General features: G+C 35.7%; 1 long non-coding RNA gene across 1 annotated transcript; it reads right to left on the bottom strand.

Annotated features, from left to right (window-relative positions):
* Nucleotides 1-688: 688 nt before the first annotated feature.
* On the bottom strand, nt 689-8,901 carry LOC121392146. The gene is made up of 3 exons (XR_005960418.1): nt 8,781-8,901; nt 2,610-2,718; nt 689-793 (listed from the first exon to the last, which is right to left on the bottom strand). It is a non-coding gene; the product is annotated as an uncharacterized LOC121392146 (long non-coding RNA).
* Nucleotides 8,902-27,814: the final 18,913 nt, after the last annotated feature.

The raw sequence follows: 27,814 nt of genomic DNA, 5'->3' as shown, positions 1-27,814 counted from the left end.
GTTCACAGTGGGTTTTTTGGTGTGCAACGCGGCCCCGCTCTATTAATAGACACCAGCTGTAGTAATCGGTTGAGGTGGTCTCTTCCCCCAAAATAATATTAATAATGACCGATGTGTGACCGTTCCGTTTTAGAGGTACAATAACATTCCATTAAATAATTATAATCGGAATCAATTAATTGTCAGTTAATTTTAAAGGTAAACTTTAGTGCTAAAAGACGCTTATAATTATCACGCCGTTTGTGTCAACCATTGAACCAATGATTCGCCGAGGTGAGGTCATTAGGCGTGTCTATTAATAGACAAAAACAATTTGTGTGTTGTTTTTTCTCGTGGAAAACGTAAATGCCTTCTCGTTTGTATTTAGTTACCATAAAAACTAATGTAAGCTTCGTGCACGTGCACACTAGTCGGAAAATATTCAAAATATGCCTCTCTTTTTTTTCTCAAAATATAGAGAAATCGGCTAAGACAAAATAAAAATAGCAGTTTTTGTGCCGGACAAGATGACCGCTAATATTAAATATTTTACTATCATGGGAAGGCAATTTGAAGATGGTGCCAGATGTTCAAACCACTTCAAACATATTCAAATCAAAGGAAAGAAAGGAATATTTGTTTAAGGATACCTCAGCACATTTTTAAACTATGGCTGTAATGTTAAAGATTTATGAACTGTTAAACATACCTCAATATCTTTCCAGGGTGCAACAAAAACACATCCTACATTGGAATTCTTGCAATGAACAGACAGGTTCCGGATTTCTCTCCGGACACTTTTATCCGGATAAATCTGTAAAATATAATTTAATGTCAGTGTCAAAACTATAATAAAGTGGGTTTTTTAAGCTTCTTTTCCTTAATGACACCACAAAAGCACACTGATTAATTAATTAGCTATTGATTAAATTGTCAAACATTAAAGCTTGGTAATTCTGACACAGTCTTCTGAGTAAACCTGCTGTTAGCAGCGAAGGATCTTTTATATGCACTTTCCCACAAACAAGACAACACATACCACAGCCTTTGATATAAAAGTTGTGGGGCACTGGTTGTGATTGGAAAAAAACCCCAATGGGTCTGAAAAGGATATTCAATCCTACCAACCAACAAACATCTAATACTGCAAGAATATATTTTTTAAAGTCACCAGGGTTTTATCACCTACATTTCTAGACCGATAATCGGCACCATTCCCAATTGTGAAGTGAAAAATTTGCAATCTGAATATAAATAATTCTCATTTTTAAAAATATTAATATAAAGACATATTTTGAAAAGGATACATAACACTTGACAAACACCTCTTCCCTCCTGCATAACGTATCCTAGTGCACAATAGATATATTTCACTTGCCCACAAAAAAATTAACTTGTTCCAAAACATAATATGTTTCAAACAATTTCACATCATACAAAGCACTTGTAAGCCCTGTATTACTAAATGTTTATTTCCTTTAATTTGTGAATGCAAAAAACAGCAACAAAAAATTGCTATCTGCATGAAGCAAAATTGGAAATGAGTTTATGATTAAAAAAAAAAATTGAACACGCTTTACTTTACAATGATAAAAAACAGCAACAAAAAATTGCTATCTGCATGAAGCAAAATTGGAAATGAGTTTATGATTAAAAAAAAAAATTGAACACGCTTTACTTTACAATGATAATAAAAAATATGATACTTTGGGTTAACGATTTCACAGTGAATAACATTATTATTATTTTTATTTACCAGGTATTCATTTTGGGTTTTTTAGGGGGGGATTCTTGTTTGTTTGTTTGTTTGTTAAGGGTTCATGACAGACGAGTTTAAATATATATATAAAAAAAGTATACCCCTCTATTTTTCAGGATGAATTTTACTTATAAATGCAGGACATTGCATTTCTGGACATTTAATTTTCACAATTTTCAGGGGGAGTATACCTTCGGTTTTCCTTAGAAATTCCAGCGTTGCGCGAGCTCACACAGATAAAGCGAAAACTCACTTTACAATGAGTCTACTTATCCATTTTAGTAACGTGCTGGATTGTAACGTTCTAAACCGCTTTTTCTCGATTCTTCAGCTATTTACTTCATGGACACCAACATAAAATACCATGATTTACGAATAAATGCCTACTTCTGGTCAAATACGGTACTCGATAGGGTCTTCACACACACACACACACACACACACACACACACACACACACACACACACACACACACACACACACACACACACACACACACACACACACACACACACACACACACACACACACACACACACACACACACGCTTGCTGCAGATTACAGAATTACAAAAATTGCAAGTGTACAAAAGGGATAAACAGGCGCTTTGTATTTGGAAATTTTGGTTTTCCAGTGGATGACTAATTGTAAATTTTGCTCTTCCGAGCAACTTTTTACTCGTCTGGGGCGAACCTACACCACCTATTTAAATACACCTACAGTAGACGTCCAGTGACAATACGGATATGAAATACTATTTAATTAGATATGAATGAAATATTAAGTGTCTGTGAAGAGATTTTCTAGTCCAAATAATTTTAAAATAGATGTGTCGTAACTTGTTGTTTTAACTACAGTGTTAATCTTACATCATTTCGTTTTAGGCGTTCACAGTCTTCTTCGGCAGCTGGACAGTCGACTGGTTCTCCGCTGGCAAAGATTTCGCCAACACACTTCTCACACAGACGATGTCCACATCTAAATATACAACACTGAATATAGTTTACTTTTCATTCTAAACTCCAACTGAAATTCAAGCACATTATCCTGGCCACTCAACCCAGCAACCTTTTTAGAAAACATTTTAACAGATTAGCTTGTGAAGAATGTGTTAAAATAATGAGACCAATGTTTGAAATAATATACAGTATAACCTCGATTTACCGCCTACTGTGGTACCAATGTGATTTTGACTTTATATTGAGTTGGCGTTAAAGTGAGGGTGCCAAGGATGCACCACCAAACATATTTTTCATTTGATACATCTACTGATGTACTAAATGACATGCAGTTTGTTTATAACAACGATAAACAAAAACAACAAGAAGGTAACAAGTTAAACATTAATTTTAATTTGTCAATCATCATTGAACATTGGAATTATAAAAACGTGTACAGTAAAACGGTAAAAACATGTACGGTAAATTTGAACTGTGTCAAAGTCAATCCTTTTTAAAAAAGTCCAAAAAGTTTTTCTGCTGTGTGCTCAGAAAAATTAACTCTTGTTTGGAAAGAATTAAGTCACTGAATTTACATCAGACTCAACTGAATGTGGATTACCTTCTATAAACCGAAGTACCGTTTTGATCGCGTCTCATGAACAAGCTGCTGAGGGAAATTCTTCCGGTTCAGGGTCAGAATCGTCTTCCTGGTCGTCACACTTTTCATCAATTTTCTTCATACTTTGAACAATTTCTTCATCGATGGCAAGTCTGCATGTGACATTACAAACAAGATCCTGCAAAGGTGTCAGTTCATCGGCTGTCCAGCGTATCTCGATGTGAGGCTCTCGTGGAATAATCCCTGTGTGTCGCACTAACAATATCCCACGTTTGTTTGACAAAGCGAATCCCATCACAGAGTGGTAACTGAAGCTCTTTCCCAGTTTTGTTGTCATCAATGCACTGCACAAGTCGTTGAAGTTGCATCTTTCTATACTGTCCCTTGAATGCTTGGATAATGCTGGCATCGAGTGGCTGAAGATGGCTTGTCATGGTTGGTACGTGGCAGGAAATGAATTCTTATGTTAGAAAGTTTCTCAGGGTTCCCACTCTTTTTGAGATGTCTTTTTTAAGGACTTTTTAAGGACTTTTAAGGTCTAATATAACCTTTTTTAAGGACCACATCCTAGAAATTCCATAGGTAAACTAAGGTAACCACACGTGGCAAAATCAGATATTACTCAGTCTGTGGTCTTCTGTGGACAAGTTATACATACCCCAAATTTTCTTTGGAATCTTGTGGCTAGGCGCGTTGTCCATGAGAAGCAAAATGTGTCTTTTCTGGGGTTTCATCTGTGTGTTCATGTTTTCCAAGTAATGTGCAAACAGCTCTCCGTTCATCCTAGCCTTTGTGTTAGCCTCATAGTCCACGTACAAATTTACATTGAAGGTCTTAAAGGGACAGACCTTAGTTTCAACCCATGAAAATTAACACTGAAGTTTAGTTAATCTACAAACCTATAACACATTTGGATAAAGTTATATTAACAGCGTGAAACATGAGTCTGTGACTTTGAAATGGTGAAATGCCCTCTAAAAATAGACTAAAACTCGACTCCATAGCTGTTACGTCTCAGCCGCACATGCGTTTTTAAAAATATGATAAATGCATTTTGTGATATTAAAAACACCAGGTTGACCAAAAACATTTCGAATGTACGGAAATGGATAATCTAAACAATAAAATCTAAGTAAAGTGTAATTTCAGTTATCAAAAACGGATCTAATAGTAAAAAAACATGCCGTAGCATTTAAAAACTAGGGTATGTCCCCTTTAAGACACCCCAACTTTGCAGATTTCCCTATTATGGGTGGTTTAAGCTTGTCAGAACCATCGGCATTGGCACACAACACAATTGTTATCCTGTCCTTGGATTTTTTGGTTCCTTTGTTGTTGGTTGTCGTAGAGAGGGATCAACCTGGCAGCATGTGGTAGAAGAGACCGGTTTCATCAGTGTTGTAGACATCTTTTAAATCGTACTGCTTGATAATCTCACTGGCCTGGCTTTGTCCGTCGGTAATCAATCGTCTGTCAACTCCGGCACGTTCACCTGCTGGACGATGTTGTGTCTTGTTTTGAATCTTTGCAGCCACCCATTGGAATAGGCGAAGTCGGTAATGTTCAGCTCCAAATGACCTGACTTTTAACTCTCATAATTTGTCAGTGATGGGGACATTTTGAGCATGTGCATTACTGAACCACAAGAATAATGCTTATTCCAAATTTTTATGCTTTGCCAATTTTTGTTTTCCAGGCCAGTTCTACGTTTTCATCTTCCCACTTTTCTTTCTGAAGTAAAATATCGCCCACCGTTCAGTTTCACTGGATACTGCTAATTCTTTAAACTATGGAATCACTGCAGGCCCGCATAAATTGCACGAATGACCATTTCGTTCGTGCATCTATTGTGCCATTTTATTTGGCAGAACCGATTTACCGTTTGTGTAAAATTTACTGAATGATTAGTCCCAGCAACATACCAACATATTTTTATTGCGAGTACAAACATTAGACTTGTTCCTGATGCAGTGCTTTTTCGTAGCGCGTAACATAACCAGTCATGTTTGTATAAATATCTTGCGAAATAGGTGCATTCCCATTGGTTGTTAGAAGGCGTTATACCCGAATTTAACCAAACAAAACGCGATATTGTGATGGTCATTACAATCTTGAACTAGATCAGCAACCAGGGTAAACCAGTCACAGTGACCCTATTATTAACTGTAATTCCGAATCGGATAGTGACAGTGACGAAAATGACAGTGTCAATGATAATGACAGTGACAGTATCAGTATCCACTGTTCCTCAGACGAGGAAGATGGCACCGAGTCTCCCACTTAGGACTGAATGTCATGACATTATACAGCTAGGATTACAGCTGTGTCTAGCTAGGATTTTGATGGGGCAGGGCGCTAATTTAATTGTAGGGGATTTTTTACGCGAAAATCTTATTTTTGAGGCAAGTACTGGATATGATCGAATTTTTTACATTCATAAATATCATATATGTAGAAATATCTATGCTGGTTTTAATTTACAAAACGTTTTTGGAGGGAGGGGGACAATCAATTTCTAAACCCAAATATATTATTCTTAAATCTGGATGCTTGATGAAACAGTACATTCATCACCGTATGCAGTATTATTGTAATAATGTACTAAATATAGACACTATTAAAAAAAATCTCGTTCCAGCCAGTGCAACACTACTGGTATGTGCTATCCTGTCTGTGGGATGGTGCATATAAACGATCCTTTGCTACTAAAGGAAAAAAAGTAGCGGGTTTTTCTCTAAGACTAAATTTCAAAATTACCAAATGTTTGACATCCAATAGCCGATTATTAATAAATCATTATGCTCCAGTGGTGTCGTTAAATAAAATCAAACTTTAACTATTAAAAGGTTTTACAAAAGGTTGGATCACCTAAAAAATCCTATTCTTTTTTCTATTGTATATAGTATTTATACCATTTAATATAATGCCCAAATGTAATTTAAAATAAATAAATGAAATAATTAAAAGAAATCAAGAAATGAAAAAAAAAAAAAGAGAATGATTAGAAATAAATAAAAAGAAATTTATTTAACGACGCCAATAGAGCACATTGATTTTTAATTTATCAACTACATAGGTCATTCTGACACTGTTTTTAGAGGAAACCCGCTGTCGCCACATAGGCTACTCTTCTTTAACAGGCAGCAAGGGATCTTTTATTGCATGTCCCACAGTCAGGATAGCATAAACCATTCATTGAACCAGTAGCTCACTGGTCAGACAAGCTTTTACACCTACAAGCCTTGCGGAGCACACAGGGTTTGGATCGCCTATCATTAAAAATCCAATGCCCAGACTGGGATGCAGTACCTACCAGCCTGTAGACCGATGGCCTGCCACAACGCAGGTAGAAATGAATTAAATGAACGTAAAAATTGATATAAGGATATTATTTTAACATCCACTGCATTTAAAAATGGCTATATGTAAGTAGCTTTTAACAAAACCACAGTTATGCCTCATAGACCAAATGGGTATTGATAAGGACTACTGCAAATTTGGAATTACTTTCAAAAATTTACTTCAAAATAAATTTTGCATTTGACGTTCTGTCGAAGTTTAAATTGTATTTTTGTTAAATGGTTTAGTAATAATATTGTATCTTGGTCTGGGTATTTGCAAAGGCAAAAATTACTTTTAAAAATTTACTTCAAAATAAATTTCGCATTTGACGTTCTGTCGAAGTTTAAATTGTATTTTTGTTAAATGGTTTAGTAATAATATTGTCAATATAAAATATGTATTTGGTGGCGAATGAATGAATGAATGAATGTTTAACGACACCCCAGCACGAACAATACATCGGCTATTGGGTGTCAAACTATGGTAATGGGAAAAACAAAGTGATGATCAACATCAGTATAAAAATTCAACAGTTAAATAAAAACAGTGTAAAGAACTGTGTAAAAATACAAATATCACAGATAGATCGAATTAAAATTTAGAATAAAATTCAGTATCATGTAAAAACTGCAATAAGTTCTGGATGGAATCGAAATGATTCCATCACATTTCTTTGTCCAAATAAATCCTTTCAAGTTGCTAACGACTGCTTACACTCCACCAAAATGTGTCGCACAGTCAGAAGACACTGACAGTACTCACACTGAGGTGGAGGATCCTTCTTCAAAATAAATGAATGGGTCAAATATGTATGACCGATGCGAGCACGGCACAAGACTATTTCATCCTTCCTGCACTGCCTATAGGAGGACTGCCACTCTCCCAAGACTGGCTTGATGGCATGAAACTTGTTTGCAACCGCACCGTCCCAATCATGTTGAAAGTCGAAAAGATAAATTTGTTGATATTATTTTTAAAACCAGTATAAGGTACACCAACCCCGGCATGAGGCAAATCCAAAGCAGAATTGGCAGCTGAATCTGCCTTTTCATTACCCCTGATGCCAACATGGCTGGGCACCCAACAAAATACAACATCTTTATTGGCAATAGATAAAAAGACACATATTGCACAAAGCTTGGAGACACGAAAGTGAGTCGGTAAAAACAATAAATTTGGATGCACTAGAATCCTTGATTTCTTCTAAGGCTTTAATGACTGCCCAAACTTCAGCACTAAAGATTGATGCCGAGTCAGGCAGTCGCAGGGAAATGATAGTGTATGATGGAAAAACTGTAGCACAAGCCACAGAATTCCCATCCCGTGATCCATCTGTATACACAGGAATGTAATCACGATACCTGTCTTGAATTTCCATGAAAAACTGTTTATACATAACAGCATCTGTGCGATCTTTCTTCAGATGCGCCAGATCAAACAGTTTTAGGTGGCGAAATAATCCGGATAGGGACAAACAAGTAGTACTAAGTAGGGTCGATTTGACATGAGACAAAATGTTTTTATCATTGAAAATGCGGATCAGGCCTGCTACTCGTGATCGTCAGGTGTGCACTGTTTTACAGAGCATCCCAGCACTTTCTCACTCTAAGGAGCCGTTCAACAATTAAGCAATTCCTGCGGCGTTTTGCGTTATTGAATGGTGGGGGTTGTTTGTTCAGAATTATGTATCCTTTTAAAAACAATATTTTGTAATATTACTCGTGTTTAATTTGTTCATCTCCTACACAGAGGCTAAGCAGTCGTTTTGCACTGAATAATGTTGGCTAATCTTTACATAATTTTAGAGTTTGTTTGCGACTTTTGTTTGTAGGGGATGAAGTGTATGTGCGTACACGTGTTTGTGTGTTTGTGTGCATGTTTTCCCCAGCATTACACGATGTTGTGATAGGGAGGGGATATAAAGGCCCGATTTGTGTTTGTCAGGCAATTGTTGACAGTTCAAAATTATATTCATAAAACTTTTATGAAATATGTGGGTAACCAAGAGATGATGTTGGGCAACCAAACTTCAGCTACTGGTTGCCCACCAGGCAACCATCAAAATTTCACATTTGTGCACCTCTGAACGTACAGATGTTTTTCACTTGTTCTAAAGAAAGTAAGCAGTTTTAAATTACCTTGTTTGCATTGAATTGCGAAGAACATGTTTGCAGTAACAACATTTATATCTGTCGTCTAAGTGGACGAAATTCGGATCTTCCTGACCCAGCTCCGTGTAGGTACTTCCTGCTGAAAAACTTGCCATTGCATCATCACACTTACTTTAGTATAGCTTTTCCTATAAAAAAAACAAGATCATTACAGTCAAGCTTAATTTCAATCATGCAACCACCAATAATATTTTGCTAAGTACTATACAAATAGTTAGTGTAAACAGTGTAAAATAAATGATGAAATCAAAAACCACAAATTAAGTTTTAAGCCCCAGGTTTGCTGCCATTGTAGCATGTTTCAGACTAATGGTTTTAGGTATTTTCACATATGTAGAGCATTTCCTTGAAAAATTTTGTTAAAGGGACTGACCCTAGTTTTTAAACACTAAGGCATATTTTTCACTATTAGAACCGTTTATATTTTATTGTTTAGATTTTCCATTTCCGTACAACCGAAGTGTTTCTTGTCATCCTGGTGTTTCTAATACCACAAAATGCATTTTTCATATTTTTAAAAACGCACGTGTGTCTGAGAAGCAACGGTTATGGAATCGCGTTTTAAAAGGGTATTTTAACACCACAGACTCTTGTGTCATTCTGTTGTATCCAAATTTGTTACAAGTTTGTAAATTAACCAAACTTAGTGTCCATTTTTACGGGTTGAACCAGGGTCTAGGTAAAAACAATATGCCTTAGTGTTTGAAAACTAGGGTTTGTCCCTTTAATTCAAGGAATACTGTATTAACCAAATGTTGTACCAGCCACTTTGTAAAAACAAATTACAGTTTGGCAATGGACAGGGTAAGCCCTGCCTAAATGGTCTTAATATTTGTAGTTTATACAAAAATATATATTTTAGGAAATAAAATAAACATTTAAACAGTTACAAACATTACGACAATCGGACACATTAAGCAAGCATTAAATAATCACATTAAGCAAGCATTAAATAATCTGTTTTATAAAATGTTTTCTTTTGTATTAACTATATGTTTGAGCTAAAAAATTATGTATTTAAAATATAATTTCAATACAACTTTGAGGTAACCGATTAGGTTACCAACAGGTTACGCAAATATAGTTCACATAACCGAACAATTGGTTACCTAGGTAAAAACCATGTGAACCGACTTCCGGTTACCTCAGATTTCGAAATATTATCCTCCAATTATGTATAGCAGAAATGTTAGAAAAGCAGATCTGAGACCACACTATTTCACTGCTAACAATACATTAGTATGACATAACCAAATTTAATGAATCAACATTTCTGATATACATGTTACATAGAATAAGCTCTGGAGCAATGATCGCTTATTTCCGTTTTGACTTCTAGTGTTTTGGGTGCTATATGTAGATCATATAAACATGACATATTAAATAAAGGTGTTGCAATTTGTTCATATATGAATATTTATAGTTCACATTTATTTACCTATAATTACCAAATTAATTTTCACCGACAGCCCATAACAACTCCATACTAACGTCTTTTGATCTTCAAAACCTGAATTGATACATTAGTTAACAATGTTTATCGTCAGTGCAGTATATTGTCATTCAAATTAAAATACTAACACTTTGGCAAGAACAACATATGTACTGTGGCCAGAAGGAATTATGGTTAATTAGTTTTAAAGCTAATGTCCATTATTAAAGCATAATAAAATTGCACTTTTCAATGCTTTCTGTATGTCATATTAAAATACTCTACACTAGTGGGGCGGATATGTAACAAATATCTGAAAAGATGTTCACCTCTGGCAGGAAACATGAAAATTGGTATATAAGAGTTTTAAGGTATGCTGAATCGAAATAGATGTGGAGACATTTGATAAAATTAATGCAACTTTTTCAAAAAATAAGTTTTTTAAGGGAGGGGTGGTTGTGTCATTTGTTTCCGATTTTGAGCTGTTCGTGTTATGAGAGTACAGTTGCTGTTTGGACTGCCATCTCATTGTGGCTTCATTGATCATTTAGCAGCATATATCACTACATGGATGTATACATGGTGTATAATTTATTGCATTGTGAGAGATATTTCACTCTACAGGGACTCTCGACCTTAACTGCAACTACCCGTCACAAACAAATTTCGTTGAAACCTCATCCCAGATACATGTATCCAATCCATCGCTGTTTATTTGTTGTACACCCATTGTGATACCTGCATATATATTGCCATTTTAGTTATAAGTATTCTTAACAAAAGGAGACAATCCAAGATGGCGACTGCAGAGTAACGTTAGCACAATTCAAACCTGAGTCAGTTGCACTTGCAGAACTTATGTCATACATGGAAGATTGCCAGCAATCAGACCATCCTATTGGCAGTATATTCAAACTATCAGACTTGGTGAAGCTATATACTCAACGTCTTCAACAACTTGGTGCTGACCTATCAAGCAGGGTAAACCCAACCAGACTGAAAGAAAAACTCCTGTCAAAGATGCCCAACCTAGAAGCCAACAAGAGCAACTACGAAGTCATCCTCACATTCAAGAAAGACATTGGTGACGCTCTATTACTAGCCAGTAAACAAGACTCGGACAGTGAGGCAATTGTGCTGATGAGAGCAGCTCAGATAGTTCGGACACAGATCTTCCGGATGAAGTACAATTTCCAAGGATCCCTTATGATATATTACCCCAGTCGCTGGTTGCGTTGTTGCAAATGATACTTGGTGGTACCAACATTCAGTACCAACATGATAACTGCAACGATGTAAGAGGAGCAGTCTCGTCCGTGACTCGACTACTTGTCTTCAATTCCATCAAGAGAGGTCGAAAAGGCGCAACAGGAATGAAACAGCCTTACTGCTTTACCTAGGGCTTTTGCTTCATGCTAAAACAAGAAAGCGAGATCTTGTGGATGAATTCTTCAGTTATGGACTTTCAGTGTCATACGATCGTATCATGCAGGTGTCAACAGATCTTGGGAATGATGCCTTAAAGGTGTTTCAAAACGATGGCGTTGTTTGTCCAAGATCACTTCGTGGTGGATTGTTCACAACTGGGAACCTGGACAATACTGACCATGATCCATCATCAACATCAGCCCAGACGTCGTTCCACGGAACAACAATTTCACTGACGCAACATTGTTCAGACTCAAACACTGGTGCTGCACGTAACCATGTTGTTACACTAGATACACCAAGAACCAAAAATATCAAATCACTACCTGAGACGTACACTATAGTAAACCCAGCTACTTACCACAATGAGAACCCTCTACCTTCGAAGCTAGAACTCCCATTGATGCCTGGTGATGCGCTCCTAAGCTCGGATACCGCTCAAACAACATGGCTGGACAAGATGAATAAATTGACACAGGATTCACAAAAAATACATGGCACAGACAACATTTCATGGTCAGCCCACTTTGCTAGTTTGCAGAATGCCCCTCGTCTGCCAGCAATCACTGGTCTTCTGCCACTTTTTCGAGAGAGCGCACACTCATTAGCCATGGTGAAACATGGTATGAATGTGATCCAGAAAGCCACAGAGCACGTCAATCCCGGACAGGTACCAGTCATCACCTTGGACCAAACACTGTATGCCATTGGCAAAAAATCCAATGGTCCTGGCCTCTCCAATATGGTGAACATAAATATGTGGTGATGCTGGGTGGACTTCACATGCAGATGGCTCTGCTGAATGTGATGGGAGACTGGTTAAATGGCAGTGGATGGGTGGCTGTGATGGCGACAGCTAATGTCACAACGGAAGGCAGAGCTGATGCCCTCCAAAAAGGATCTTACACATCGAGAGCTCAATGGGCCCACCAGGTGACTGCCGCCGCACTCTACATCTTGCAAAAGTGGGCGTATGCTGCATACCAAAAAGAGTCAACCTCAGAGGATACACTGACATTCAAAGCCTGGAGCCAACATATGGAAATAGCCCACCCACAGTTTGAGTACTGGAGCAAGGTGTTGAAGCTGGAGCTGTTGTTTCTTCAATTTCTAAGATCCCAAAGAGAAGCCAACTTTCTGCTGTATATTGAAACACTTGGCAAAATCATTCCATGGATGTTTGCTATGGACCATATCCATTATGCCCGATGGCTAACTGTCCAAGTGATCGATATGTTGAAACTGCATAGCCGATGCCCTGATGTCCATGCACACTTCTTGGAAGGCAACTCTGTCACCCAGAAAACCTCACACAAGTTCTCGTCTTTGGCTCATGACCAAATCCACGAACAACAAAACGCCATTTTGAAAGGTGATGGAGGGATCATTGGGATCACCGAAGATGAATCGGCCCTGAAACGTTGGATGGTGGCAGGTCCTGAAATAAGCAGAATTCTTAATGAGTTCGAAGGAAAGCGCACTCACAAACATGCACATAATAACCGTCACCATGAGCAGATTCCAAGTAAACAGAAACTGTTTGCTTCAAACATGAAGAGTGCTGTCGAAGCATTCGAGGAGATGGGAAACCCTTTCATAGATGACAGTTCTGAGTTGGTGACTTTGGACACAAAAGTAATAATGTCAGAGGCAGTGGTGAACACCATCCGAACAGCTGAACAACTTGGAAATACACAGTACCAAGCATTCATAGAGGAGAGAATGTCCGGATCATCAAAATCACTGTACGACCCCATCCACAAGAACAATTTGCCACTGTTCAAATCAGGGCAGAAGAAAGGTTCCCGAATGAGTACAAAAACTGTTGCTATGAAGAGTGACGTGCAGCTCTTCTCGAGATTGTACATCTCATGCCAGTCCCGAGATGGAGACCTCGATTCATTCTTCGAACACGAGAACCATCCATGGCCACCATCACTTGCTGAGAATAACTCAATGCGTCAAGGCAACAAGGCAGATATGATGGGCTGTCTGGAGGCAATAGTGCCACGGCCAGTAGATGCTCCTGAGGATGATGTCAAGATCATTGATGGGGCAGCCCTTATGTATGCTCTTGACCCCAAACAGTCCAACAAGGTCGTTCAAACATTTGGCGAATTCGGACATCATCCCCTACACTGCAAGGCAACTGCAGTCTGTGGTTCGGCTGGACATTGTATGGGACGTATACAAGGAGGGAAGTTTGAAATCATATGCTCGAGAACGCCGTGGCATGGGTGAACCTCTCCGAGTTGCTGCCAGCACGCGACTTCCACCAAACTGGAAAACATTCCTCAGGTCAGATTCCAACAAAACTGGACTCTTCAACTTCCTCGCTTGTAACTTGCAATCCTTCCACCCACCTGAGAGCAAACTCCTTCTCACAACTTGCCAAGAGAACGTCATCACCAATCCAGACATTGATGTTTCTCAGATAGCACCATGTACACAAGACGATGCAGATGGTAGAATGCTCCTCCATGCATTTCATGCATATCAACAAGGTCATCGCAGAATCCTGATACAGGCAACAGACACCGACGTTGTAGTTTTAGCCATAAGAACAGCAAATATTCTCAAGGACTGAACTGTGGATAGCCTTTGGCCACGGAAAAACATTTCATTACATATCTGCCCACAACATTGCAGCAGAGTTCGATGACGAGTCATGCCAGGGGTTGTTATTTCTACACGCCATCTCGGGCTGTGACACAGTATCAGCATTTTGTGGCATTGGCAAAAAGACCGCATGGCAGGTTTGGAGATCGTCGAACGTCTTCAAGTCACTTTTCAGCAGACTCTCCCATTCGCCAAGCCTACTAAGTAAAGCTGATATGGACATGACTGCTGAATGTCAATGAAGCACGGAAATGGCTGTTTGCATTTGGGAATCGTAAGCTGGAAAACATCCCCCAACCAGCGCTGCACTATTGCAACATGCTAAGCGTGCAGCATTTCAAGCCGGCCACGTTTGGGGTCAGTCACTGATCGCAAACGCAGATATACCATCTCCAGCAGACTGGGGCTGGGTGAAAGATGGGGACACTTGGTCCCCACTATGGAGTACTTTAGCAGAAGCATCCAAATCCTGTCGAGAACTTGTAAAATGTGCCTGCAAGAGTAACTGCACAGGCAGGTGCAAATGTTACAAAGCTAACTTGCCTTGCACACAGCTGTGTGCATGTGGAGGACAGTGTGTGAAACAGTGAATGGGCAGTTACAGCCGCAATTTCAGAACACATTGGTAGTGGTAGTTATGATGACTGCATCATGTGTGGACGTCGTCAAATTTCATGCTTATGTTATGTTCCATATTTCATCTTTTTCTGAGTTAAAGAGATATACATGTATCCATATTTGTGTATTATCAACTTGTTTGTGAACGTAATACATATTATTTATTGGACTGCTCACACATCTAACATACAAAGGGAGAAACCTTATAATTATTTGTTCTTACAGCTTTCGACTATCGGTACTATGTTAACAACAAAACACTACACTGGGCTATATGAACAACGTCCATATGACTTATTTGGGCTGTTATTCCATTTGGCATGGATTGAAAGAGTGTTAACATTCATAAGGAAGAATTAATCTATTAAATTTATCCGCATATAAAATAGATATAAGAATTGATTGTTTCAGGGACCAGTTAATGACAGCGGTTATAGAAGAGAGTCTATGGAGAATAAAATATCTATCACACCGTAATACATAATACACGAGATCAGGCATAATTATGTTAGCATTGCATAGGTATATGGAATTAATTGATCATAGAAGGCACAATGAGATGGTGGGCCAAGTACCAACTGTACCCCCATATCGGGAACAGCGCAAAACCTGCAAAATTTGGCACAAATACCCCTCCCTCAAAAACCTCATTTTGAGAAGGTTATGTTAATCCTATCAAATGTCTCCACATCTATTTCGATTCAGCATACCTTAAAACCCGTATATGCCAATTTTCATGCTTCCTGCCAAAAGTGAACATCTTTTTCACATATCCGCCCTACTACACCAGTTAAATAACTGTTTACCTAACCTGGGTTTCTGCCAGAAGGTACGGAGGGTACAATTACATGTACGTACCCAAAAATCTTGGAAATTAATGGATATATTTAGTTTTAATTTTTTAGATTGATCATAGTAAGAGAATTGCTGTTTGAAATTTGTAAAAGTGCATGAAATAAAAATGTCCAATAAAACCCACCATTTCAAACCCATAACCACCCATTATACGCCTTTGAATATATTTAGTTTTTATTACATACCCTCAAATTATTTTTCTAGCAGAAAGCCTGCTATATACCTTTGGCAGAGGTTGAAACAATTGGTCATCTAATTTTCGACTGTTACCATAAAATAATATCATTAATCACTTTTGGCATCTATCAATTTAAAGCAAAATTTACAATAGTTACCACTTGGAATAAGCATCATATATTATTTTGTTTCACCTGTAATATATTTTCACCAGGACTTCCTTCTTCCTCCATGAATGATTAAAAAAATAACATGTGGATATATTGTAATTATTTTTGTTTTATTTCAATATATAATAACAAATGTGTTTTATGTCAGTATGTGGAGCAAACTACCTGATACATTTGGTTTGAAATCATGATTAGGGCCATTCCGTCGTATTTGGTCCATGGGTGTGGACATTTCAAAATGATCTTTAAACTAAGTTTTTAGTATAGCTTAAAGATAACACCCTTAAGCACATACAAATATACTTTTATTGCCAACTTACTTATGTTTTATTTGAAAAATTAATTTTTGTAAGCCAGGACGTGCCATTTGTTTTTTGGTAATATTTCATGACTGTTATGTCAGATTTAAAAATTAGGTATCCGGACATCATATCTAAAATATACTGCATATGAAAATACTACTTTGCCTTCTTTCATATCATAATTAGTATATTAAATTATTTTTCAAAATATGTCACGTCCTGGCCGATTTGACATACAAAAGTTAGTTTTATTTTAAAACTATTTTTCAGAAATAAAAATCCTTTTTAATTTTCCTTCTTCTCAATGTTCCAAGTATAAATAAAAGGTATAATGATGACTGGTTGTATTAAATGATTAAAATAACAACCTCAAACTTTGAGCCAGGACGTGACATTCAAGATGGCATGTTAAATTGAGTAAAGATTAAAAATTGATTGTATCTCTCTCTATTTAGAGAAATTGGCAAAACTGACTAGATAATGCACATGTACCTAAAAGAAATTACTTTTATTTTCAATATTTTTGCTCTCACCTTCAAGAATCGGAAACGGAGAAACTGGACATTCAGGGGAGCATGTTCGAATACTTAACATGGATTTATGTAGATACAAAAATACTATTATCAATTAATTCCAAAATCCTAAAGATAAAAGGAACTGGTAGGGCTAGCTCTGGCACTCTGCCAACTGCAAATTTTAAAAACAATTGGCGAAATTTATTTTAATTTGGTGAATATATTTTATGTAATAATTGTTATTTTATTAGAAAATAACTGGGTTTTTGCAATTTTTGAAGTTTAATAGATGATTTGGCAAATTTTTCTGCTCAACCAGAGCTTGCCCTGACTGGCTCCAAACCTCAGCCTCTACATATTATCTGGGCAATTCCCAATCTAATTAAAATTAGCTCCACTATTACATGTGGATCTAACAGCAGCCACTTGGAGCTCATGTCCACCAATCAAAACCTTACTTGCAGAATCATGCCAGTGATTTAAAAATAAATACGGGTATACGACATGTTTCATGTGAATTACGAATGCCTTATTTAGACCAGTAGATCTAATTTTAATCAGATTGCTAACAACACAGCGTAGACTCCAATGTCCAGGTAACATTTCGTCTGTAAATAATAATTTAAATATTGACCAATCACACTTCGCCTTTTATAACGTTATTTGGGAGCATACAAATTCTAAAAATATTGGGAGAGTCTATTTTAGTGGCCGCAGTACAGCGAACCATACCAATACGTACGAGATGGGTTATCAGTCTTCAATTTTACATTACAAATTATTTATTTATTTAAAAAAAAAAAAAAAAAAATCAATCTTCAGTTTTACATTACAAATTAATTATTTTATAAAAAAATTTAAGTGAAGCTAATTTTAATTAGATTGGGCAATTCCACGACGAAGCGGACAAAGACTCGAAATTTAAATATCAATTATTTTAAAGAATGAATGTGTTTTGTGATCAACAATATGTTGAAGTTCATGGATAAAAAAAAAAAAAAAATTGTCATTGAGGTCTTTGCCAAAAAGATATCGCATGCTGAATAGGCGCCTATTATTTTGACAAATAAATACAATAAAAGCATATTTTTTAAGGCCATAATACATAAATTATGTTTTATGCAAATACAGGTTGCATATATGTAATAGCATATCTAATACCTATGTGTTACACCCACTGCAGTTACATAATATGATATGCTATGTTTGTAATTCTTGGTCAAATAGACCACCTAACACATCTCCAGGAGGTCAAGGTCGGGGTGACGACTAGTTACAACTACGCTGAGATATGGTCCCTGGCAGAGACACATAATCAATATATATTTCATACTGTGAATGTGTAAACACCGGTTACTTGCATTACAAAAAAAGGAGATGACAAAAAAGAACACACTTAAAATCCTCATACTATAACAGCTATGATAAAAGTGGATATATTGGTGTATAGCTATGGTGTTTAGGTATAGATCTTTTATATGAAAAGATTTTTGAAATTGTACAATTAATACATTTTTAGTTATCAAAATAGTTGGTTACTCGCATTACAATTTATCCGCTATTATATGGCTAAAAAAAAAAAGATTATAAAGAAAAATAACAGTTTTTAAATGTCTAACTTTTACTGAAAAAAACATCAGAAAGTCACACAAATCAACTGGTAAATATTACCAACAAATTAAACTTACAGTTAATGAATACATTAACCATTTTTAGGAATTACCGTAAAATTTTAGAAAATTTAAATTTGAATTAAAACAAAACTCTAAAAAGAAGTAGAAAAATTTGAAATGTCCACGACTGTTGGCAATATCATTCCACTGGTTATCACCATTCCACTCTGTACTGTCCTTTGAAAGGGTGAATGTCACTCAGTGTTCGAGATTAAAAATTTGGGGCAGTATCCCAGTTGGATACTAACATTTCAAAATCTGGTATCCCACCTGAGAATTTAGTATCCCACTTAGGCCAAGTAAAAACAATTGTTTGGTTCCTGTTACATGCCAAAAACAACCCCCCCCCCCCCCATTTTCGAGCTAATATTTCCTGAATAGTATAGCAGATTAATATATTAAAAGCTCTTTCTTTGTGTTACAGTGCAACTGACAATACATACTCTAATGAGAATCATTAATTATTTTCTATAAAAAAAAAACCATGTCGTAACCTAGTCAAACCACAATCGGTATTAATGTAAACACCACCCAAGTCTAATACTACACGGTAAGGTTATAAACTACGATAACACTAAAATAACACTATAATTTGTTCATTGGAAAAAAGTTTTAATATCAAAGGTCTGATCCACAACATGGTTACACCCCCTCACAACTACAGCAACAACACTGATCTTCCCGGCCTATTTCATTGCAAGTATTGCAGTAACAAAATGTACATCATGAACACAACGAAGATGTCAATAAAAATTAACAAAATAAGTTAACAAAAAGAACTCCATACTAACTATCCTCATAGCAGAGATATCAAAAGAAAACAACTATTTTCAGGAAAACAGTTTCCCTTTTGGTCGTCCATAAGGACACTGCACATGTGCGAAGTGTTCCGGGTCTTCTGGCAATGAGATCTTGGACTGACAGATCTCGTGGCATCTCTCTGCAGTTGTTTTTAGAGTCGACGAAAATTAGGATTGATATTAATGGATTATTAAATAAAACAGGTGGGAAAAAAAAGGTGGGGAAAAGGTTAAAAAAAAGTTTAGGGTCGGCACCAAAAATTTAGGGACGGTCGGGTAACCGGAACCAAACAATTTTTTTTACTACGCCTTAAATGAAATTCATAAATAACATTGTAACAAACTTGGACAACACTGTTCTCATTCCCAGTCTATTGCAACACCGCAATCACGGAATTCGTAAAATTTGCAATCAAACGGAATCTATTTTTGAATAATACTAACATAAATTAATATTTAGCAGTCATTTGTAAGTGATTCTGACATTATTAATGATAAACCTACCTGTATCAATTTTCTGCAGATGTGGAATCAACATCTCAAATAAAATTTGAAAGGAGGAAACATCCAAAACCAATAGCATTTGCATTAGACTGGGTATGAGTTGGGGGAAGATATTGTTATGGCATAGCATTAGACTGGGTACGAGCTCGAAAATATTGTTACTTAACGTCACCAGTAAATGACAACTTTCATTGTTCAGCAAAAAATAAAAACGCAGGATTAAAAAAACCAACAACATCGTATGGTATCCCAGTGGGATACTGGGTGCTTGAAGTCTGGTATCCAAAATTAAATCCTGGTATCCCCGGGATATCGGGATACTGTTAATCTCGAACACTGTCACCGATTTGAAATTGGTTGTTTTCATGTGGTGTGCACGTCGAATTCCAGGGACTGTAGTAGAACTTTTTGAATGAGTATGCCATTCACCCTTTCAAAGGACACAATAGTCCCAATGCAGTACCAAATATACAACATTCTGAAATCATGGTTGGTGACTATAATAGGTTGCTAGTCACTTCGTACCATGGTCATTTCGTACCATAGTCATACCATAGTCATTTCATACCTAATTTAGTCGTTTCGTACCTTGGTCATTTCGTACCATTGCAAAAAGTTATTTCGTACCTTGGTCATTTCGTACCCTGGTCATTTTGTACCATTGTGAAAAGTAATTTCATACCGTAGTTATTTCATACCTTGGTCATTTCGTATCATAACTGAAAGTCATATCGTACCATGGCATAACAATTTATAACAATCACCCCGGTAGTGTCTTTTACAAAATAACATAAAATTACAAATTTGTGATTAATTTAAGGGATATTTTATCAGTAAAAGACTAAAAATTATTGCCACTTGTATAAACATTAGCAATTGGCTAATTTGGCAATCAGAGTAGTTAATGTTTTAATGGTTGTTGTTGTTTATTTCTTAAACAAATAAGATGCAAATAAGTAAGTTTGAAAAGAAGACCTAATAAATAAATAATATTTTGTTGGTCCATTATGTTGTTTTGTTGTTTTTGACTAATTATCTGGATCCATTTTACACAAAATCGAAGTTGGCAGTTAGTAGTAAATACCATATACGGCTCTTCTCAGGTAAAATGGAAATAGCAGTTGACAGGTATTATGGCAATCAATAACGATATGCTGCACAATAACGTGTTCTGATTTTCAAACTGTCAAAATAAAGTTTTAAAAAACATAACAAAAACACTTCTTTTATGCTATAGTCGATTCGTTTTCTATATATACTGGTATGAAATGACTATGGTATGAAATGACTATGGTACGAAATGACCAGGCAGCATGGTACGAAATGAATGGTACGATATGACTTGGGTACGAAGTGACTATGATTCCTATATGTTGTTGAATACGACAGAACATCGGCTTGCAGGTATCAGTGATGGAACCAGCAGGATGTTATTGGAAATGGCCAAACAACAGACAGCATTTACTACATGAGCATGATGAGGAATAATAAAATGATTAAGGCTCTAGACAAACCTGATATTGCAAATAGTCATGGATATTTCAAATTTTCTACTTTTTAGAGTTGTTTTAATTCAAATTTCAATTTCCTAAACATTGACGTTAACTTCCGAACGTTCCAGCATGCATGCTAATACTAAGCCGATCACTAACCTTGGTTTAAACAATATTTATTAGCAAATCAAATTTGGGATTGGCCAACAGGCAAGTGCCTATAGGCCTCTCCCTACATTTAACAAATATACATGTTATACATCAAGATGGTTAGAACAATATTACAATAAAGATAACACGGATAGTTGGGGGAACAGAAGAGAGGAGTGTGTAGAAGAAACAAAGAATAAATAGCAAACAATTAGAATGGTTAAATGATCTCAAAACGCTTACTATTAATAAGAAAATTCTGAACAGATTTAAATATACTATATTATATGTAGAGATATTTTCTTGGACACTTAAATTTGAATCTCCAAATAGCAAAGTATGACACTTGAGATTATAATAGTTCAGTAAATGGGTATTGCGAGCTGCAACATATATTGGGCAAAAACATAGAAAATGTTCTGCATCTTCAACTGGATGGCCACAAATACAAGAACTTGTCACATGTCATACAAATTTGTGACCATTCGAATTGCTGGTACCCAAACGGAGTGGGCTATGTAGAATCTGTTGCCATCTATCACCTTCATAAAAATAAGATGGAACAGCAGGGTTGTGTTTGTTCATTTGTTTTTTAAACAATTTTAATGAAGAACGAATTTCTAATATCAGGCAACAAATTATTCCATAATTTTACTGCTGAAGGTTAAGGAGGAGGAGTTCGAAAACAATTTTGTTCGACAAAAAGGGATGCAGTCGATTCGTCCACTGAGGAACTCGAGACGATTCGTCCACTACACAAAATCAGTTCCGGACGATTCGTCCACTGGGTTTTTATTTCCCCAGTACATTTCGTCCACGGCCTAAATAATGTGTACTACATGTACGTGGGGGCTAAATAAATTATTAGATATATTTTACCCCGTATTTTATTTGCTGTCATAAATTTACAAAGGTGAAAATAAATTATATTGCATTAGATTACGCTTGTTAGATGTTTTTGTAACAATGCTCTGCAGTCATAATTCTTTGGTGTTTCTATTTATTCGGTTATTATTTGTTTCTATAATGTACGCCTTTCACGCTACATGTCATAGCATGTTTTTAGTACAATATGCCCAGTAAAGATAATCTTTAGCCCTTCCCTTTCAACTTGTTTGGTTTCTGTTTGCTTTACCAATTAAGTGTACAGGTGTACTCTATTGTGATATCGTGAAGTAATTAGCAATGCATGCTCATTACTGCTTAAGCTTGTTTCACCAAGTTGGATCCAGTAGCGTCTAAAACAACACGCCTTATTTCAAAGCCGCACCGCTAACTACCTGTATGGACAGAATGAATGAATGAATGAATGAATGAATGTTTAACGACACCCCAGCACTAAAAATACATCGGCTATTGGGTGTCAAACTATGGTAATGCAAACAAATAAGGTGATGATCAACATCAATATAAAAATTCAAGATTTAAATAAAAACAGTGTAAAGAATTGTGCAAAAATACAAATATCACAGATAGATACTGACTTTTACTCAAAATTTCAATTTGTGCTGTATTGGCCATTCTCAAAGAGAATGTTACACCCCTGCACCACAGTGAGGTTACAGCACGCTCAGGGGTGTATGGACGGATGCAACGGCTGAAGCATAGGACCCGGCAGGGAGAATTCTTTGCCATTTGGAGACGCTACACCAATAACGAAATTACTGCCAAAGAATTGATTCGTGCTGTTGCAAGATTATCCATTCATTAGTCGGCTGACTGTTGGACGTTTCTCTTCCAGTGATATTTGAATGGATAATCTCCTACCGTGATTTGTGCAGTTAACAACGACGAAATACCATTCATCGATTCTACACTGATTTAATTGACCAAAAACATTCGCTTGTGCATTTCTACTACTAGAGACCGCACCGGAAGACTGGTAGCGCCACTTACATCTGTTACACCATTGCCGAATGTAAGGTTTGAAAAGCACATGTTAGTTAACGTCTATAAAACATTTATTGTTTAATATTGGAAGAATACCAGTACTTGTAACAGGTATAAAATACATTGATAAAACTTTATAACAAATATAGAACTCGTGTTACTTGCCACTTTACGTTTTATTCAGTGGCAAAGTGAAAAAGTAGCGATATCGCATTTAATTATTGAAAAATAGTGTTGTTGTCGTTATTGCAAGTATTTATTTTTGTGAGGTAATTATATTTAATTTATTACTCTTGCAGTACATGACAAAATTTAGATGTTTTGATTTATTGTATAACTGTGATTGCCCGTTAACAACATCTTCCTGTTTGTCTGTTTACTACAATCCAAGATGGCGGATATTTGTTTACATTTTCAATGATTTGTTATTATGAATACATTTATTGTGGCCCTGACACATCTGTTGTTAGGGAATCACATAAAAATAATCCCTATAACCACATCTTTATAATTAACGGACGTAGGACAAAATGTCACTGGAAAAAATGTCAAGTCAAAATATCAACTATTAAAGTGGAAGGAAGGAAGGAAATGTTTTATTTAACAACACACTCAACACATTTTATTTACGGTTATATGGAGTCAGACATATGGTTAAGAACCACACAGATATTGTGAGAGGAAAACAGCTGTCGCCGCTTCATGGGCTATTCTTTTTCGATTAGCATCGATCAAGGGCTCTTTTATATGCACCATCCCACCGACAGGATAGTACACACTACAGCCTTTGTTACACCAGTTGTGGAGCACTGGCTGTAATCAATTAAAGTGGTACCCAGGTAAAAATGTCAACTTTGACATTATACTTAATGTGTAAAAAAAAAACTTTTTAAAATCCTAACCATGTATTCTACGACTTTTCGTTTCACCAATTAAACCACTGTTTGCACACCTTCGACAGCACTAAATCTGTATATAATTGTCTCAATAACACAGCATGGGTGATGTAATTTTGCTTTTTAATGCCACTAACTTATTTTTTAAAAATCAAAAGACAGGCTGGCCATACAAACAACAATGAAGCATTCTCTAATTATTCCAAATTTTGTAATTATGAAGAAACTCAATTTGCCAAAACCTAACACATACATCTGTTATCTCTCTTGCTCTGTCTTTCTTTTCCTCTCTCCCTCTTTCACTGTCTCACTTCTCTCTATCTCTCATATATAACACACACACACAAGTTAACATTTTGACAGAGATAAAACATTAATGGTACACATAATGTCCTCTTACATATTGACCATTCACCTGTATATCACTTTTTCCATGGCCGACTGATGCTTTTTACTCTGTAGTGTACAATTGAATGCTGTGATAATGCGGGTAACGAATGAGGAGTTACATATAGCACATGACGATGATGGTAATGTTCATTTGTAATGTACAAATGAGTTTTATTACATTCCACATGTTGTATGATATATGCTTATGAAACAAAAATGGCCGTTTTCTTATGTTGAACCCTTTTTGGGGGTGGATGGGTATTATAATGACTAATTAGTCGATTATACTGATTATATTAATGGTACTGAAGATATTTTATTTGAAAATAATGAATACATTCCTACAATTTTGAGTGTGCCAAACTTTTTGAGGTTTTATTTTTCTTTGCAAAACGGAGTTACCTACCCTGATTACAAATATTTTTGGGGGGGGTCAGGGCTAATTGAATTTTTTTTTTTTTAATTTTTAAAATTCTTTTAAAGGTATTTCTTCAGTATAGCAAACAATCAATATCATTCTTGTCATATTTAAAAAGTGTCCGCGATCCCTACTACTACTGTCAAATATGTTAACTTTTGAATGACATTTGTTGTTTTGTTGAATTGTTTTTTAATGTACATTTAATTATTGAAGACAAAAAAAATTTATTTTATTTCGAGGTTATTAGGCATATGGGGATAACGTGACGAGGGAGGGTACATTGAACATGACAGGGGGGGGGTAATAAAGTCTTCCAACGCGGAGGCTTGCATTACCTATTCTCAGAACCGGCGTGACGTCACACGGCCTAGTTACTGATCATCCGGGTCTTTGGGGGTGAAGCAAAGCCTTAGTGATTACTGGTTTACATAGAATAAAGTTATCATATTAACTTTTTACATGCCTTGCATATTGTCATTTATTTTCTGTAGCTAACACATAGTTGCAATACGTCTTATGTGTATTATAACAGCTTGGGTTGCCATATAAGAGAAACGAACAACGGGAATCTGAATTAGTATAATCTATATTTAGTACCAATGTGTTTTCGTGTACTTTGAATGTCGAGGGGACAGGGCAGGTTGGGCAGAATATAATTTTTGTTGATGCAATTTTCAGGTAATGTTAATTATAAATTTTAACAATTTTGAAATGATAAGATAATTATTAATATAATAATTATGATGTGGGCTACAAAATATATAATTTGTATTTATAATAAAATTTGTATGCATGATTAAGTTAATTATTTTTATGATTTAATAATTATTTTATTTCCAAATAATATGTAATAATTAAACAATGGCAAATTTGTTACTTTACAAGTTCAAAATTAAAATTACTGTCATTTCTTATTATATAGATGTATTGGCAACAGTATAATGTTCCACTGAATACATTATTTTATTCTTAAAACAAAATACAGTTTCTTGAAATAATGAAATGCTTTTGTTTTTACAGATTGCAAAATTACCACATGATGTTGCCCTTCCTTACCGGTTGAATGCAGGCAACTAAAAATAGCAATAATAAAATATAGCCATCCTCAGACCTTGACATCTAGGGGGAGCAATATCTCTCTCTACTTACCCATCACACCTGAGATTAGTTTCAAGGAGAATAATATATAGTTTCCTTTGGCATGTGAATTTATATACATGTAGTATCAATATGGTAATATTTTATATTGCCCCCCATAAAATACATTAGGGAGCAAATAATCAGTTCCCTCAGTTATTTTCATGTCGAGGTCTACAACCTAATAAAACGCAAGTGTTACCTCGTCGAACAAACATGCAAATGTTTTAATAATAGGGTTTAACCTGGTATATTTAGTAATAAAACACAAAAACTTACCTGAGTAAATAATGGTTAATATATATTTGTATAAGATTGGTGTTATTTTATATCTAGTCAATGGATATTGCAGATATTTTCTTGTTCAGTCTTGTGCTGTATTGGAATTGTTATTGCAGTTCAATTTAAGTAACATCTACAAAACTAATTTTTAATAGTATACAGCTGGAGAAAGGAGGCAAATATGGTTGTTAATAAACTGATCTATATCGGTATGCCTTCTACTAGACTACACATATTTAACCTAAGTTGCTTTTAACCTGGGTTAAATTACCTCATGTAGATGCACTTATGTAGCATATTCAAGGAAAATATATGAATGAGATAGTTAAATGCTATATTCTCCATGTCAAACAGTGTTTTCAAAATGGAAAACAAATATTAGATATGGCAGTTGACCATTCATTTTATTGCAGGCAATTTCTAAAGCAGATTACACACACGAACACACACACTGAACTGTAGAATACCATAAAACTACATATATGTAAAAAGGTAAGTCCTCTAACTTGAACAAGTAAAATTTACATTGATCCACAATAGAATAGATTTTTATGTATTTTTAGATTATGTATATGTATGTGTAGTGTTTTCCCTAGCTTGTTTTAGCACGATACAGCACCATGCCTCGATAGTCTAGCACCATCTTGCCTTAATCAGCACCATGCTGCCCTGAGATTAAATAAGCCTTTTGCACTAATTAATTCTAAAATTGCCTTTATAAAACACCCCAAAAGGTATTATTAATTAATAAAATATGCCTTTTACATCTTTTGCCATTCATTTATTAAAGCAAGCACATAAATTACATTAATGTTTATTTCAATTAATTTTTGGGTATTTTTAATGAAAAAAAGTGCCCCGAAAATGGTGAAAATGCCCCAAAAGTGTTTGGTCTACCATGCCTTTACAAATTTCTAGGGAAATCACTAATGTATGTGTGTGTGTGTGTGTGTGTGTATATATATGTATGTATGTATGTATGTGTGTATATATATATATATATATATATATATATATATATATATATATATATATATATATATATATATAATATATATATATATATATATATATTATGTATACATATACAGATATATATACACACACACATATATATATATGTATATATATATGTATACACACACACATTAGTGATTTCCCTAGAAATTTGCATATATATATACTGAAACAAAGGCACACACATTATTTACCCTGTGCACCAAAGTAAATACTAAACACACGGGGGGGG

This window comes from Gigantopelta aegis, unplaced genomic scaffold, assembly GCF_016097555.1.
Source record: "Gigantopelta aegis isolate Gae_Host unplaced genomic scaffold, Gae_host_genome ctg3412_pilon_pilon:::debris, whole genome shotgun sequence".
Lineage (NCBI taxonomy): Eukaryota > Metazoa > Mollusca > Gastropoda > Neomphalida > Peltospiridae > Gigantopelta > Gigantopelta aegis.
The sequence above is the reverse complement of the archived record's forward strand: the minus strand, read 5'-3'. Positions and strand labels throughout refer to the sequence as shown.